The following is a 15,530-nucleotide window of genomic DNA, read 5'->3' on the forward strand; positions in this document are numbered from 1 at the left end:
TGATGGGGGTCAGTATAGTGACTGGGGATCTCTCAGTGTAGTGATGGGGGTCAGTATAGTGACTGGGGATCTCTCAGTGTAGTGTTGGGGGTCAGTATAGTGACTGGGGATGCAGAGGGGGGATCTCAGTGTAGTGATGGGGGTCAGTATAGTGACTGGGGATGCAGAGGGGGGATCTCTCAGTGTAGTGATGGGGGTCAGTATAGTGAGTGGGGATGCAGAGGGGGGATCTCAGTGTAGTGATGGGGGTCAGTATAGTGACTGGGGATACAGAGGGGGGATCTCAGTGTAGTGATGGGGGTCAGTATAGTGACTGGGGATGCAGAGGAGGGATCTCTCAGTGTAGTGATGGGGGTCAGTATAGTGACTGGGGATACAGAGGGGGGATCTCAGTGTAGTGATGGGGTTCAGTATAGTGACTGGGGATGCAGAGGGGGGGATCTCAGTGTAGTGATGGGGGTCAGTATAGTGACTGGGGATGCAGAGGAGGGATCTCAGTGTAGTGATGAGGGTCAGTATAGTGACTGGGGATGCAGAGGCGGGATCTCAGTGTAGTGATGGGGGTCATTATAGTGACTGGGGATGCAGACGGAGGGATCTCTCAGTGTAGTGATGGGGGTCAGTATAGTGACGGGGAAGCAGAGGGGGGATCTCTCAGTGTAGTGATGGGGGTCAGTAAAGTGACTGGGGATGCAGAGGGGGGATCTCAGTGTAGTGATGGGGGTCAGTATAGTGACTGGGGATACAGAGGGGGGATCTCAGTGTAGTGATGGGGGTCAGTATAGTGACTGGGGATACAGAGGGGGGATCTCAGTGTAGTGATGGGGGTCAGTATAGTGACTGGGGATCTCTCAGTGTAGTGATGGGGGTCAGTATAGTGACTGGGGATCTCTCAGTGTAGTGTTGGGGGTCAGTATAGTGACTGGGGATGCAGAGGGGGGATCTCAGTGTAGTGATGGGGGTCAGTATAGTGACTGGGGATGCAGAGGGGGGATCTCTCAGTGTAGTGATGGGGGTCAGTATAGTGACTGGGGATGCAGAGGGGGGATCTCAGTGTAGTGATGGGGGTCAGTATAGTGACTGGGGATACAGAGGGGGGATCTCAGTGTAGTGATGGGGGTCAGTATAGTGACTGGGGATGCAGAGGAGGGATCTCTCAGTGTAGTGATGGGGGTCAGTATAGTGACTGGGGATACAGAGGGGGGATCTCAGTGTAGTGATGGGGTTCAGTATAGTGACTGGGGATGCAGAGGGGGGGATCTCAGTGTAGTGATGGGGGTCAGTATAGTGACTGGGGATACAGAGGGGGGATCTCAGTGTAGTGATGAGGGTCAGTATAGTGACTGGGGATGCAGAGGCGGGATCTCAGTGTAGTGATGGGGGTCATTATAGTGACTGGGGATGCAGACGGGGGGATCTCTCAGTGTAGTGATGGGGGTCAGTATAGTGACTGGGGAAGCAGAGGGGGGATCTCTCAGTGTAGTGATGGGGGTCAGTAAAGTGACTGGGGATGCAGAGGGGGGATCTCAGTGTAGTGATGGGGGTCAGTATAGTGACTGGGGATGCAGAGGGGGGATCTCAGTGTAGTGATGGGGGTCAGTATAGTGACTGGGGAAGCAGAGGGGGGATCTCTCAGTGTAGTGATGGGGGTCAGTATAGTGACTGGGGATGCAGAGGAGGGATCTCAGTGTAGTGATGGGAGTCAGTATAGTGACTGGGGATGCAGAGGGGGGATCTCAGTGTAGTGATGGGGGTCAGTATAGTGACTGGGGATGCAGAGGGGGGATCTCAGTGTAGTGATGGGGGTCAGTATAGTGACTGGGGATACAGAGGGGGATCTCAGTGTAGTGATGGAAGTCAGTATAATGACTGGGGATGCAGAGGGGGGATCTCAGTGTAGTGATGGGGGTCAGTATAGTGACTGGGGATACAGAGGGGGGATCTCTCAGTGTAGTGATGGGGATCAGTATAGTGACTGGGGATACAGAGGGGGGATCTCTCAGTGTAGTGATGGGGATCAGTATAGTGACTGGGGAAGCAGAGGGGGGATCTCTCAGTGTAGTGATGGGGGTCAGTATAGTGACTGGGGATACAGAGGGGCGATCTCAGTGTAGTGATGGGGGTCAGTATAGTGACTGGGGAAGCAGAGGGGGGATATCTCAGTGTAGTGATGGGGGTCAGTATAGTGACTGGTGATGCAGAGGGGGGATCTCAGTGTAGTGATGGGGGTCAGTATAGTGACTGGGGATACAGAGGGGGGATCTCAGTGTAGTGATGGGGGTCAGTATAGTGACTGGGGATACAGAGGGGGGATCTCAGTGTAGTGATGGGGGTCAGTATAGTGACTGGGGATGCAGAGGGGGGATCTCAGTGTAGTGATGGGGTCATTATAGTGACTGGGAATGCAGAGGGGGGGATCTCAGTGTAGTGATGGGGTCAGTATAGTGACTGGGGATGCAGAGGGGGGATATCAGTGTAGTGATGGGGGTCAGTATAGTGACTGCGGATACAGAGGGGGGATATCAGTGTAGTGATGGGGGTCAGTATAGTGACTGGGGATGCAGAGGGGGGATCTCAGTGTAGTGATGGGGGTCAGTATAGTGACTGGGGATACAGAGGGGGGATCTCTCAGTGTAGTGATGGGGGTCAGTATAGTGACTGGGGATACAGAGGGGGGATCTCAGTGTAGTGATGGGGGTCAGTATAGTGACTGGGGATGCAGAGGCGGGATCTCAGTGTAGTGATGGGGTCAGTATAGTGACTGGGGAAGCAGAGGGGGGATCTCAGTGTAGTGATGGGGTCAGTATAGTGACTGGGGATGCAGAGGGGGGGATCTCTCAGTGTAGTGATGGGGGTCAGTATAGTGACTGGGGATGCAGAGGGGGGGATCTCTCAGTGTAGTGATGGGGGTCAGTATAGTGACTGGGGATACAGAGGGGGGATCTCTCAGTGTAGTGATGGGGGTCAGTATAGTGACTGGGGATGCAGAGGGGGGATCTCAGTGTAGTGATGGGGGTCAGTATAGTGACTGGGGATGCAGAGGGGGGTTCTCAGTGTAGTGATGGGGTCAGTATAGTGACTGGGGATGCAGAGGGGGATCTCAGTGTAGTGATAGGGGTCAGTATAGTGACTGGGGATGCAGAGGGGGGATCTCTCAGTGTAGTGATGGGGGTCAGTATAGTGACTGGGGATACAGAGGGGGGATCTTAGTGTAGTGATGGGGGTCAGTATAGTGACTGGGGATGCAGAGGGGGGATCTCAGTGTAGTGATGGGGTCAGTATAGTGACTGGGAATGCAGAGGGGGGATCTCAGTGTAGTGATGGGGGTCAGTATAGTGACTGGGGATACAGAGGGGGGATCTCAGTGTAGTGATGGGGGTCAGTATAGTGACTGGGGATCTCTCAGTGTAGTGATGGGGGTCAGTATAGTGACTGGGGATCTCTCAGTGTAGTGTTGGGGGTCAGTATAGTGACTGGGGATGCAGAGGGGGGATCTCAGTGTAGTGATGGGGGTCAGTATAGTGACTGGGGATGCAGAGGGGGGATCTCTCAGTGTAGTGATGGGGGTCAGTATAGTGACTGGGGATGCAGAGGGGGGATCTCAGTGTAGTGATGGGGGTCAGTATAGTGACTGGGGATACAGAAGGGGGATCTCAGTGTAGTGATGGGGGTCAGTATAGTGACTGGGGATGCAGAGGGGGGATCTCTCAGTGTAGTGATGGGGGTCAGTATAGTGACTGGGGAAACAGAGGGGGGATCTCAGTGTAGTGATGGGGTTCAGTATAGTGACTGGGGATGCAGAGGGGGGATCTCAGTGTAGTGATGGGGGTCAGTATAGTGACTGGGGATACAGAGGGGGGATCTCAGTGTAGTGATGAGGGTCAGTATAGTGACTGGGGATGCAGAGGCGGGATCTCAGTGTAGTGATGGGGGTCATTATAGTGACTGGGGATGCAGACGGGGGGATCTCTCAGTGTAGTGATGGGGGTCAGTATAGTGACTGGGGAAGCAGAGGGGGGATCTCTCAGTGTAGTGATGGGGGTCAGTATAGTGACTGGGGATGCAGAGGAGGGATCTCAGTGTAGTGATGGGGGTCAGTATAGTGACTGGGGAAGCAGAGGGGGGATCTCTCAGTGTAGTGATGGGGGTCAGTATAGTGACTGGGGATGCAGAGGAGGGATCTCAGTGTAGTGATGGGAGTCAGTATAGTGACTGGGGATGCAGAGGGGGGGATCTCAGTGTAGTGATGGGGGTCAGTATAGTGACTGGGGATACAGATGGGGGGATCTCTCAGTGTAGTGATGGGGGTCAGTATAGTGACTGGGGATACAGAGGGGGGATCTCTCAGTGTAGTGATGGGGGTCAGTATAGTGACTGGGGATGCAGAGGGGGGGATCTCTCAGTGTAGTGATGGGGTCAGTATAGTGACTGGGGATACAGAGGGGGGATCTCAGTGTAGTGATGGGGGTCAGGATAGTGACTGGGGATGCAGAGGGGGGATCTCAGTGTAGTGATGGGGGTCAGTATAATGACTGGGGATACAGAGGGGGATCTCAGTGTAGTGATGGAAGTCAGTATAGTGACTGGGGATGCAGAGGGGGGATCTCAGTGTAGTGATGGGGGTCAGTATAGTGACTGGGGATACAGAGGGGGGATCTCTCAGTGTAGTGATGGGGGTCAGTATAGTGACTGGGGATGCAGAGGGGGGGATCTCTCAGTGTAGTGATGGGGGTCAGTATAGTGACTGGGGATACAGAGGGGGGATCTCTCAGTGTAGTGATGAGGGTCAGTATAGTGACTGGGGATGCAGAGGGGGGATCTCAGTGTAGTGATGGGGGTCAGTATAGTGACTGGAGATACAGAGGGGGGATCTCAGTGTAGTGATGGGGGTCAGTATAGTGACTGGGGATGCAGAGGGGGGATCTCAGTGTAGTGATGGGGTCAGTATAGTGACTGAGGATGCAGAGGGGGTATCTCAGTGTAGTGATGGGGGTCAGTATAGTGACTGGGGATACAGAGGGGGGATCTCAGTGTAGTGATGGGGGTCAGTATAGTGACTGGGGATGCAGAGGGGGGATCTCAGTGTAGTGATGGGGGTCAGTATAGTGACTGGGGATACAGAGGGGGGATCTCAGTGTAGTGATGGGGGTCAGTATAGTGACTGGGGATACAGAGGGGGGATCTCAGTGTAGTGATGGGGGTCAGTATAGTGACTGGGGATCTCTCAGTGTAGTGATGGGGGTCAGTATAGTGACTGGGGATCTCTCAGTGTAGTGTTGGGGGTCAGTATAGTGACTGGGGATGCAGAGGGGGGATCTCAGTGTAGTGATGGGGGTCAGTATAGTGACTGGGGATGCAGAGGGGGGATCTCTCAGTGTAGTGATGGGGGTCAGTATAGTGACTGGGGATGCAGAGGGGGGATCTCAGTGTAGTGATGGGGGTCAGTATAGTGACTGGGGATACAGAGGGGGGATCTCAGTGTAGTGATGGGGGTCAGTATAGTGACTGGGGATGCAGAGGAGGGATCTCTCAGTGTAGTGATGGGGGTCAGTATAGTGACTGGGGATACAGAGGGGGGATCTCAGTGTAGTGATGGGGTTCAGTATAGTGACTGGGGATGCAGAGGGGGGGATCTCAGTGTAGTGATGGGGGTCAGTATAGTGACTGGGGATCTCAGTGTAGTGATGAGGGTCAGTATAGTGACTGGGGATGCAGAGGCGGGATCTCAGTGTAGTGATGGGGGTCATTATAGTGACTGGGGATGCAGACGGAGAGATCTCTCAGTGTAGTGATGGGGGTCAGTATAGTGACTGGGGAAGCAGAGGGGGGATCTCTCAGTGTAGTGATGGGGGTCAGTAAAGTGACTGGGGATGCAGAGGGGGGATCTCAGTGTAGTGATGGGGGTCAGTATAGTGACTGGGGATGCAGAGGGGGGATCTCAGTGTAGTGATGGGGGTCAGTATAGTGACTGGGGATACAGAGGGGGGATCTCAGTGTAGTGATGGGGGTCAGTATAGTGACTGGGGATACAGAGGGGGGATCTCAGTGTAGTGATGGGGGTCAGTATAGTGACTGGGGATCTCTCAGTGTAGTGATGGGGGTCAGTATAGTGACTGGGGATCTCTCAGTGTAGTGTTGGGGGTCAGTATAGTGACTGGGGATGCAGAGGGGGGATCTCAGTGTAGTGATGGGGGTCAGTATAGTGACTGGGGATGCAGAGGGGGGATCTCTCAGTGTAGTGATGGGGGTCAGTATAGTGACTGGGGATGCAGAGGGGGGATCTCAGTGTAGTGATGGGGGTCTGTATAGTGACTGGGGATACAGAGGGGGGATCTCAGTGTAGTGATGGGGGTCAGTATAGTGACTGGGGATGCAGAGGAGGGATCTATCAGTGTAGTGATGGGGGTCAGTATAGTGACTGGGGATACAGAGGGGGGATCTCAGTGTAGTGATGGGGTTCAGTAGAGTGACTGGGGATGCAGAGGGGGGGATCTCAGTGTAGTGATGGGGGTCAGTATAGTGACTGGGGATACAGAGGGGGGATCTCAGTGTAGTGATGAGGGTCAGTATAGTGACTGGGGATGCAGAGGCGGGATCTCAGTGTAGTGATGGGGGTCATTATAGTGACTGGGGATGCAGACGGGGGGATCTCTCAGTGTAGTGATGGGGGTCAGTATAGTGACTGGGGAAGCAGAGGGGGGATCTCTCAGTGTAGTGATGGGGGTCAGTAAAGTGACTGGGGATGCAGAGGGGGGATCTCAGTGTAGTGATGGGGGTCAGTATAGTGACTGGGGATGCAGAGGGGGGATCTCAGTGTAGTGATAGGGGTCAGTATAGTGACTGGGGAAGCAGAGGGGGGATCTCTCAGTGTAGTGATGGGGGTCAGTATAGTGACTGGGGATGCAGAGGAGGGATCTCAGTGTAGTGATGGGAGTCAGTATAGTGACTGGGGATGCAGAGGGGGGATCTCAGTGTAGTGATGGGGGTCAGTATAGTGACTGGGGATGCAGAGGGGGGATCTCAGTGTAGTGATGGGGGTCAGTATAGTGACTGGGGATACAGAGGGGGATCTCAGTGTAGTGATGGAAGTCAGTATAGTGACTGGGGATGCAGAGGGGGGATCTCAGTGTAGTGATGGGGGTCAGTATAGTGACTGGGGATACAGAGGGGGGATCTCTCAGTGTAGTGATGGGGATCAGTATAGTGACTGGGGATACAGAGGGGGGATCTCTCAGTGTAGTGATGGGGATCAGTATAGTGACTGGGGAAGCAGAGGGGGGATCTCTCAGTGTAGTGATGGGGGTCAGTATAATGACTGGGGATACAGAGGGGGGATCTCAGTGTAGTGATGGGGGTCAGTATAGTGACTGGTGATGCAGAGGGGGGATCTCAGTGTAGTGGTGGGGGTCAGTATAGTGACTGGGGATACAGAGGGGGGATCTCAGTGTAGTGATGGGGGTCAGTATAGTGACTGGGGATGCAGAGGGGGGATCTCAGTGTAGTGATGGGGTCAGTATAGTGACTGGGGATGCAGAGGGGGGATCTCAGTGTAGTGATGGGGGTCAGTATAGTGACTGGGGATACAGAGGGGGGGATCTCTCAGTGTAGTGATGGGGGTCAGTATAGTGACTGGGGATACAGAGGGGGGATCTCAGTGTAGTGATGGGGGTCAGTATAGTGACTGGGGATGCAGAGGAGGGATCTCAGTGTAGTGATGGGAGTCAGTATAGTGACTGGGGATACAGAGGGGGGGATCTCAGTGTAGTGATGGGGGTCAGTATAGTGACTGGGGATACAGAGGGGGGGATCTCTCAGTGTAGTGATGGGGGTCAGTATAGTGACTGGGGATACAGAGGGGGGATCTCTCAGTGTAGTGATGGGGGTCAGTATAGTGACTGGGGATGCAGAGGGGGGGATCTCTCAGTGTAGTGATGGGGTCAGTATAGTGACTGGGGATACAGAGGGGGGATCTCAGTGTAGTGATGGGGGTCAGTATAGTGACTGGGGATGCAGAGGGGGGATCTCAGTGTAGTGATGGGGGTCAGTATAATGACTGGGGATACAGAGGGGGATCTCAGTGTAGTGATGGAAGTCAGTATAGTGACTGGGGATGCAGAGGGGGGATCTCAGTGTAGTGATGGGGGTCAGTATAGTGACTGGGGATACAGAGGGGGGATCTCTCAGTGTAGTGATGGGGGTCAGTATAGTGACTGGGGATGCAGAGGGGGGGATCTCTCAGTGTAGTGATGAGGGTCAGTATAGTGACTGGGGATGCAGAGGGGGGATCTCAGTGTAGTGATGGGGGTCAGTATAGTGACTGGGGATAAAGAGGGGGGATCTCAGTGTAGTGATGGGGGTCAGTATAGTGACTGGGGATGCAGAGGGGGGATCTCAGTGTAGTGATGGGGGTCAGTATAGTGACTGGGGATGCAGAGGGGGGATCTCTCAGTGTAGTGATGGGGGTCAGTATAGTGACTGGGGATGCAGAGGGGGGATCTCAGTGTAGTGATGGGGGTCAGTATAGTGACTGGGGATACAGAGGGGGGATCTCAGTGTAGTGATGGGGGTCAGTATAGTGACTGGGGATGCAGAGGAGGGATCTCTCAGTGTAGTGATGGGGGTCAGTATAGTGACTGGGGATACAGAGGGGGGATCTCAGTGTAGTGATGGGGTTCAGTATAGTGACTGGGGATGCAGAGGGGGGGATCTCAGTGTAGTGATGGGGGTCAGTATAGTGACTGGGGATACAGAGGGGGGATCTCAGTGTAGTGATGAGGGTCAGTATAGTGACTGGGGATGCAGAGGCGGGATCTCAGTGTAGTGATGGGGGTCATTATAGTGACTGGGGATGCAGATGGAGGGATCTCTCAGTGTAGTGATGGGGGTCAGTATAGTGACTGGGGAAGCAGAGGGGGGATCTCTCAGTGTAGTGATGGGGGTCAGTAAAGTGACTGGGGATGCAGAGGGGGGATCTCAGTGTAGTGATGGGGGTCAGTATAGTGACTGGGGATGCAGAGGGGGGATCTCAGTGTAGTGATGGGGGTCAGTATAGTGACTGGGGATACAGAGGGGGGATCTCAGTGTAGTGATGGGGGTCAGTATAGTGACTGGCGATACAGAGGGGGGATCTCAGTGTAGTGATGGGGGTCAGTATAGTGACTGGGGATCTCTCAGTGTAGTGATGGGGGTCAGTATAGTGACTGGGGATCTCTCAGTGTAGTGTTGGGGGTCAGTATAGTGACTGGGGATGCAGAGGGGGGATCTCAGTGTAGTGATGGGGGTCAGTATAGTGACTGGGGATGCAGAGGGGGGATCTCTCAGTGTAGTGATGGGGGTCAGTATAGTGACTGGGGATGCAGAGGGGGGATCTCAGTGTAGTGATGGGGGTCAGTATAGTGACTGGGGATGCAGAGGAGGGATCTCTCAGTGTAGTGATGGGGGTCAGTATAGTGACTGGGGATACAGAGGGGGGATCTCAGTGTAGTGATGGGGTTCAGTATAGTGACTGGGGATGCAGAGGGGGGGATCTCAGTGTAGTGATGGGGGTCAGTATAGTGACTGGGGATACAGAGAAGGGATCTCAGTGTAGTGATGGGAGTCAGTATAGTGACTGGGGATGCAGAGGGGGGATCTCTCAGTGTAGTGATGAGGGTCAGTATAGTGACTGGGGATACAGAGGGGGGATCTCAGTGTAGTGATGAGGGTCAGTATAGTGACTGGGGATGCAGAGGCGGGATCTCAGTGTAGTGATGGGGGTCATTATAGTGACTGGGGATGCAGACGGGGGGATCTCTCAGTGTAGTGATGGGGGTCAGTATAGTGACTGGGGAAGCAGAGGGGGGATCTCTCAGTGTAGTGATGGGGGTCAGTAAAGTGACTGGGGATGCAGAGGGGGGATCTCAGTGTAGTGATGGGGGTCAGTATAGTGACTGGGGATGCAGAGGGGGGATCTCAGTGTAGTGATGGGGGTCAGTATAGTGACTGGGGAAGCAGAGGGGGGATCTCTCAGTGTAGTGATGGGGGTCAGTATAGTGACTGGGGATGCAGAGGAGGGATCTCAGTGTAGTGATGGGAGTCAGTATAGTGACTGGGGATGCAAAGGGGGGATCTCAGTGTAGTGATGGGGGTCAGTATAGTGACTGGGGATGCAGAGGGGGGATCTCAGTGTAGTGATGGGGGTCAGTATAGTGACTGGGGATACAGAGGGGGATCTCAGTGTAGTGATGGAAGTCAGTATAGTGACTGGGGATGCAGAGGGGGGATCTCAGTGTAGTGATGGGGGTCAGTATAGTGACTGGGGATACAGAGGGGGGATCTCTCAGTGTAGTGATGGGGATCAGTATAGTGACTGGGGATACAGAGGGGGGATCTCTCAGTGTAGTGATGGGGATCAGTATAGTGACTGGGGAAGCAGAGGGGGGATCTCTCAGTGTAGTGATGGGGGTCAGTATAATGACTGGGGATACAGAGGGGGGATCTCAGTGTAGTGATGGGGGTCAGTATAGTGACTGGGGAAGCAGAGGGGGGATATCTCAGTGTAGTGATGGGGGTCAGTATAGTGACTGGTGATGCAGAGGGGGGATCTCAGTGTAGTGATGGGGGTCAGTATAGTGACTGGGGATACAGAGGGGGGATCTCAGTGTAGTGATGGGGGTCAGTATAGTGACTGGGGATACAGAGGGGGGATCTCAGTGTAGTGATGGGGGTCAGTATAGTGACTGGGGATGCAGAGGGGGGATCTCAGTGTAGTGATGGGGTCATTATAGTGACTGGGAATGCAGAGGGGGGGATCTCAGTGTAGTGATGGGGTCAGTATAGTGACTGGGGATGCAGAGGGGGGATATCAGTGTAGTGATGGGGGTCAGTATAGTGACTGGGGATGCAGAGGGGGGATCTCAGTGTAGTGATGGGGGTCAGTATAGTGACTGGGGATACAGAGGGGGGATCTCTCAGTGTAGTGATGGGGGTCAGTATAGTGACTGGGGATACAGAGGGGGGATCTCAGTGTAGTGATGGGGGTCAGTATAGTGACTGGGGATGCAGAGGGGGGATCTCAGTGTAGTGATGGGGTCAGTATAGTGACTGGGGATGCAGAGGGGGGATCTCAGTGTAGTGATGGGGGTCAGTATAGTGACTGGGGATACAGAGGGGGGGATCTCTCAGTGTAGTGATGGGGGTCAGTATAGTGACTGGGGATACAGAGGGGGGATCTCAGTGTAGTGATGAGGGTCAGTATAGTGACTGGGGATGCAGAGGCGGGATCTCAGTGTAGTGATGGGGGTCATTATAGTGACTGGGGATGCAGACGGGGGGATCTCTCAGTGTAGTGATGGGGGTCAGTATAGTGACTGGGAATACAGAGGGGGGATCTCAGTGTAGTGATGGGGGTCAGTATAGTGACTGGGGATGCAGAGGGGGGATCTCAGTGTAGTGATGGGGTCATTATAGTGACTGGGAATGCAGAGGGGGGGATCTCAGTGTAGTGATGGGGTCAGTATAGTGACTGGGGATGCAGAGGGGGGATATCAGTGTAGTGATGGGGGTCAGTATAGTGACTGGGGATGCAGAGGGGGGATCTCTCAGTGTAGTGATGGGGGTCAGTATAGTGACTGGGGATACAGAGGGGGGATCTCAGTGTAGTGATGGGGTTCAGTATAGTGACTGGGGATGCAGAGGGGGGATCTCAGTGTAGTGATGGGGTCAGTATAGTGACTGGGGATGCAGAGGGGGGATCTCAGTGTAGTGATGGGGGTCAGTATAGTGACTGGGGATACAGAGGGGGGGATCTCTCAGTGTAGTGATGGGGGTCAGTATAGTGACTGGGGATACAGAGGGGGGATCTCAGTGTAGTGATGGGGGTCAGTATAGTGACTGGGGATGCAGAGGAGGGATCTCAGTGTAGTGATGGGAGTCAGTATAGTGACTGGGGATGCAGAGGGGGGGATCTCAGTGTAGTGATGGGGGTCAGTATAGTGACTGGGGATACAGAGGGGGGGATCTCTCAGTGTAGTGATGGGGGTCAGTATAGTGACTGGGGATACAGAGGGGGGATCTCTCAGTGTAGTGATGGGGGTCAGTATAGTGACTGGGGATGCAGAGGGGGGGATCTCTCAGTGTAGTGATGGGGTCAGTATAGTGACTGGGGATACAGAGGGGGGATCTCAGTGTAGTGATGGGGGTCAGTATAGTGACTGGGGATGCAGAGGGGGGATCTCAGTGTAGTGATGGGGGTCAGTATAATGACTGGGGATACAGAGGGGGATCTCAGTGTAGTGATGGAAGTCAGTAAAGTGACTGGGGATGCAGAGGGGGGATCTCAGTGTAGTGATGGGGGTCAGTATAGTGACTGGGGATACAGAGGGGGGATCTCTCAGTGTAGTGATGGGGGTCAGTATAGTGACTGGGGATGCAGAGGGGGGGATCTCTCAGTGTAGTGATGAGGGTCAGTATAGTGACTGGGGATGCAGAGGGGGGATCTCAGTGTAGTGATGGGGGTCAGTATAGTGACTGGGGATAAAGAGGGGGGATCTCAGTGTAGTGATGGGGGTCAGTATAGTGACTGGGGATGCAGAGGGGGGATCTCAGTGTAGTGATGGGGGTCAGTATAGTGACTGGGGATGCAGAGGGGGGATCTCTCAGTGTAGTGATGGGGGTCAGTATAGTGACTGGGGATGCAGAGGGGGGATCTCAGTGTAGTGATGGGGGTCAGTATAGTGACTGGGGATACAGAGGGGGGATCTCAGTGTAGTGATGGGGGTCAGTATAGTGACTGGGGATGCAGAGGAGGGATCTCTCAGTGTAGTGATGGGGGTCAGTATAGTGACTGGGGATACAGAGGGGGGATCTCAGTGTAGTGATGGGGTTCAGTATAGTGACTGGGGATGCAGAGGGGGGGATCTCAGTGTAGTGATGGGGGTCAGTATAGTGACTGGGGATACAGAGGGGGGATCTCAGTGTAGTGATGAGGGTCAGTATAGTGACTGGGGATGCAGAGGCGGGATCTCAGTGTAGTGATGGGGGTCATTATAGTGACTGGGGATGCAGACGGAGGGATCTCTCAGTGTAGTGATGGGGGTCAGTATAGTGACTGGGGAAGCAGAGGGGGGATCTCTCAGTGTAGTGATGGGGGTCAGTAAAGTGACTGGGGATGCAGAGGGGGGATCTCAGTGTAGTGATGGGGGTCAGTATAGTGACTGGGGATGCAGAGGGGGGATCTCAGTGTAGTGATGGGGGTCAGTATAGTGACTGGGGATACAGAGGGGGGATCTCAGTGTAGTGATGGGGGTCAGTATAGTGACTGGCGATACAGAGGGGGGATCTCAGTGTAGTGATGGGGGTCAGTATAGTGACTGGGGATCTCTCAGTGTAGTGATGGGGGTCAGTATAGTGACTGGGGATCTCTCAGTGTAGTGTTGGGGGTCAGTATAGTGACTGGGGATGCAGAGGGGGGATCTCAGTGTAGTGATGGGGGTCAGTATAGTGACTGGGGATGCAGAGGGGGGATCTCTCAGTGTAGTGATGGGGGTCAGTATAGTGACTGGGGATGCAGAGGGGGGATCTCAGTGTAGTGATGGGGGTCAGTATAGTGACTGGGGATGCAGAGGAGGGATCTCTCAGTGTAGTGATGGGGGTCAGTATAGTGACTGGGGATACAGAGGGGGGATCTCAGTGTAGTGATGGGGTTCAGTATAGTGACTGGGGATGCAGAGGGGGGGATCTCAGTGTAGTGATGGGGGTCAGTATAGTGACTGGGGATACAGAGAAGGGATCTCAGTGTAGTGATGGGAGTCAGTATAGTGACTGGGGATGCAGAGGGGGGATCTCTCAGTGTAGTGATGAGGGTCAGTATAGTGACTGGGGATACAGAGGGGGGATCTCAGTGTAGTGATGAGGGTCAGTATAGTGACTGGGGATGCAGAGGCGGGATCTCAGTGTAGTGATGGGGGTCATTATAGTGACTGGGGATGCAGACGGGGGGATCTCTCAGTGTAGTGATGGGGGTCAGTATAGTGACTGGGGAAGCAGAGGGGGGATCTCTCAGTGTAGTGATGGGGGTCAGTAAAGTGACTGGGGATGCAGAGGGGGGATCTCAGTGTAGTGATGGGGGTCAGTATAGTGACTGGGGATGCAGAGGGGGGATCTCAGTGTAGTGATGGGGGTCAGTATAGTGACTGGGGAAGCAGAGGGGGGATCTCTCAGTGTAGTGATGGGGGTCAGTATAGTGACTGGGGATGCAGAGGAGGGATCTCAGTGTAGTGATGGGAGTCAGTATAGTGACTGGGGATGCAAAGGGGGGATCTCAGTGTAGTGATGGGGGTCAGTATAGTGACTGGGGATGCAGAGGGGGGATCTCAGTGTAGTGATGGGGGTCAGTATAGTGACTGGGGATACAGAGGGGGATCTCAGTGTAGTGATGGAAGTCAGTATAGTGACTGGGGATGCAGAGGGGGGATCTCAGTGTAGTGATGGGGGTCAGTATAGTGACTGGGGATACAGAGGGGGGATCTCTCAGTGTAGTGATGGGGATCAGTATAGTGACTGGGGATACAGAGGGGGGATCTCTCAGTGTAGTGATGGGGATCAGTATAGTGACTGGGGAAGCAGAGGGGGGATCTCTCAGTGTAGTGATGGGGGTCAGTATAATGACTGGGGATACAGAGGGGGGATCTCAGTGTAGTGATGGGGGTCAGTATAGTGACTGGGGAAGCAGAGGGGGGATATCTCAGTGTAGTGATGGGGGTCAGTATAGTGACTGGTGATGCAGAGGGGGGATCTCAGTGTAGTGATGGGGGTCAGTATAGTGACTGGGGATACAGAGGGGGGATCTCAGTGTAGTGATGGGGGTCAGTATAGTGACTGGGGATACAGAGGGGGGATCTCAGTGTAGTGATGGGGGTCAGTATAGTGACTGGGGATGCAGAGGGGGGATCTCAGTGTAGTGATGGGGTCATTATAGTGACTGGGAATGCAGAGGGGGGGATCTCAGTGTAGTGATGGGGTCAGTATAGTGACTGGGGATGCAGAGGGGGGATATCAGTGTAGTGATGGGGGTCAGTATAGTGACTGGGGATGCAGAGGGGGGATCTCAGTGTAGTGATGGGGGTCAGTATAGTGACTGGGGATACAGAGGGGGGATCTCTCAGTGTAGTGATGGGGGTCAGTATAGTGACTGGGGATACAGAGGGGGGATCTCAGTGTAGTGATGGGGGTCAGTATAGTGACTGGGGATGCAGAGGGGGGATCTCAGTGTAGTGATGGGGTCAGTATAGTGACTGGGGATGCAGAGGGGGGATCTCAGTGTAGTGATGGGGGTCAGTATAGTGACTGGGGATACAGAGGGGGGGATCTCTCAGTGTAGTGATGGGGGTCAGTATAGTGACTGGGGATACAGAGGGGGGATCTCAGTGTAGTGATGAGGGTCAGTATAGTGACTGGGGATGCAGAGGCGGGATCTCAGTGTAGTGATGGGGGTCATTATAGTGACTGGGGATGCAGACGGGGGGATCTCTCAGTGTAGTGATGGGGGTCAG

Source organism: Taudactylus pleione, unplaced genomic scaffold, assembly GCF_031769625.1.
Source record: "Taudactylus pleione unplaced genomic scaffold, aTauple2 ptg001289l, whole genome shotgun sequence".
Classification (NCBI taxonomy): domain Eukaryota; kingdom Metazoa; phylum Chordata; class Amphibia; order Anura; family Myobatrachidae; genus Taudactylus; species Taudactylus pleione.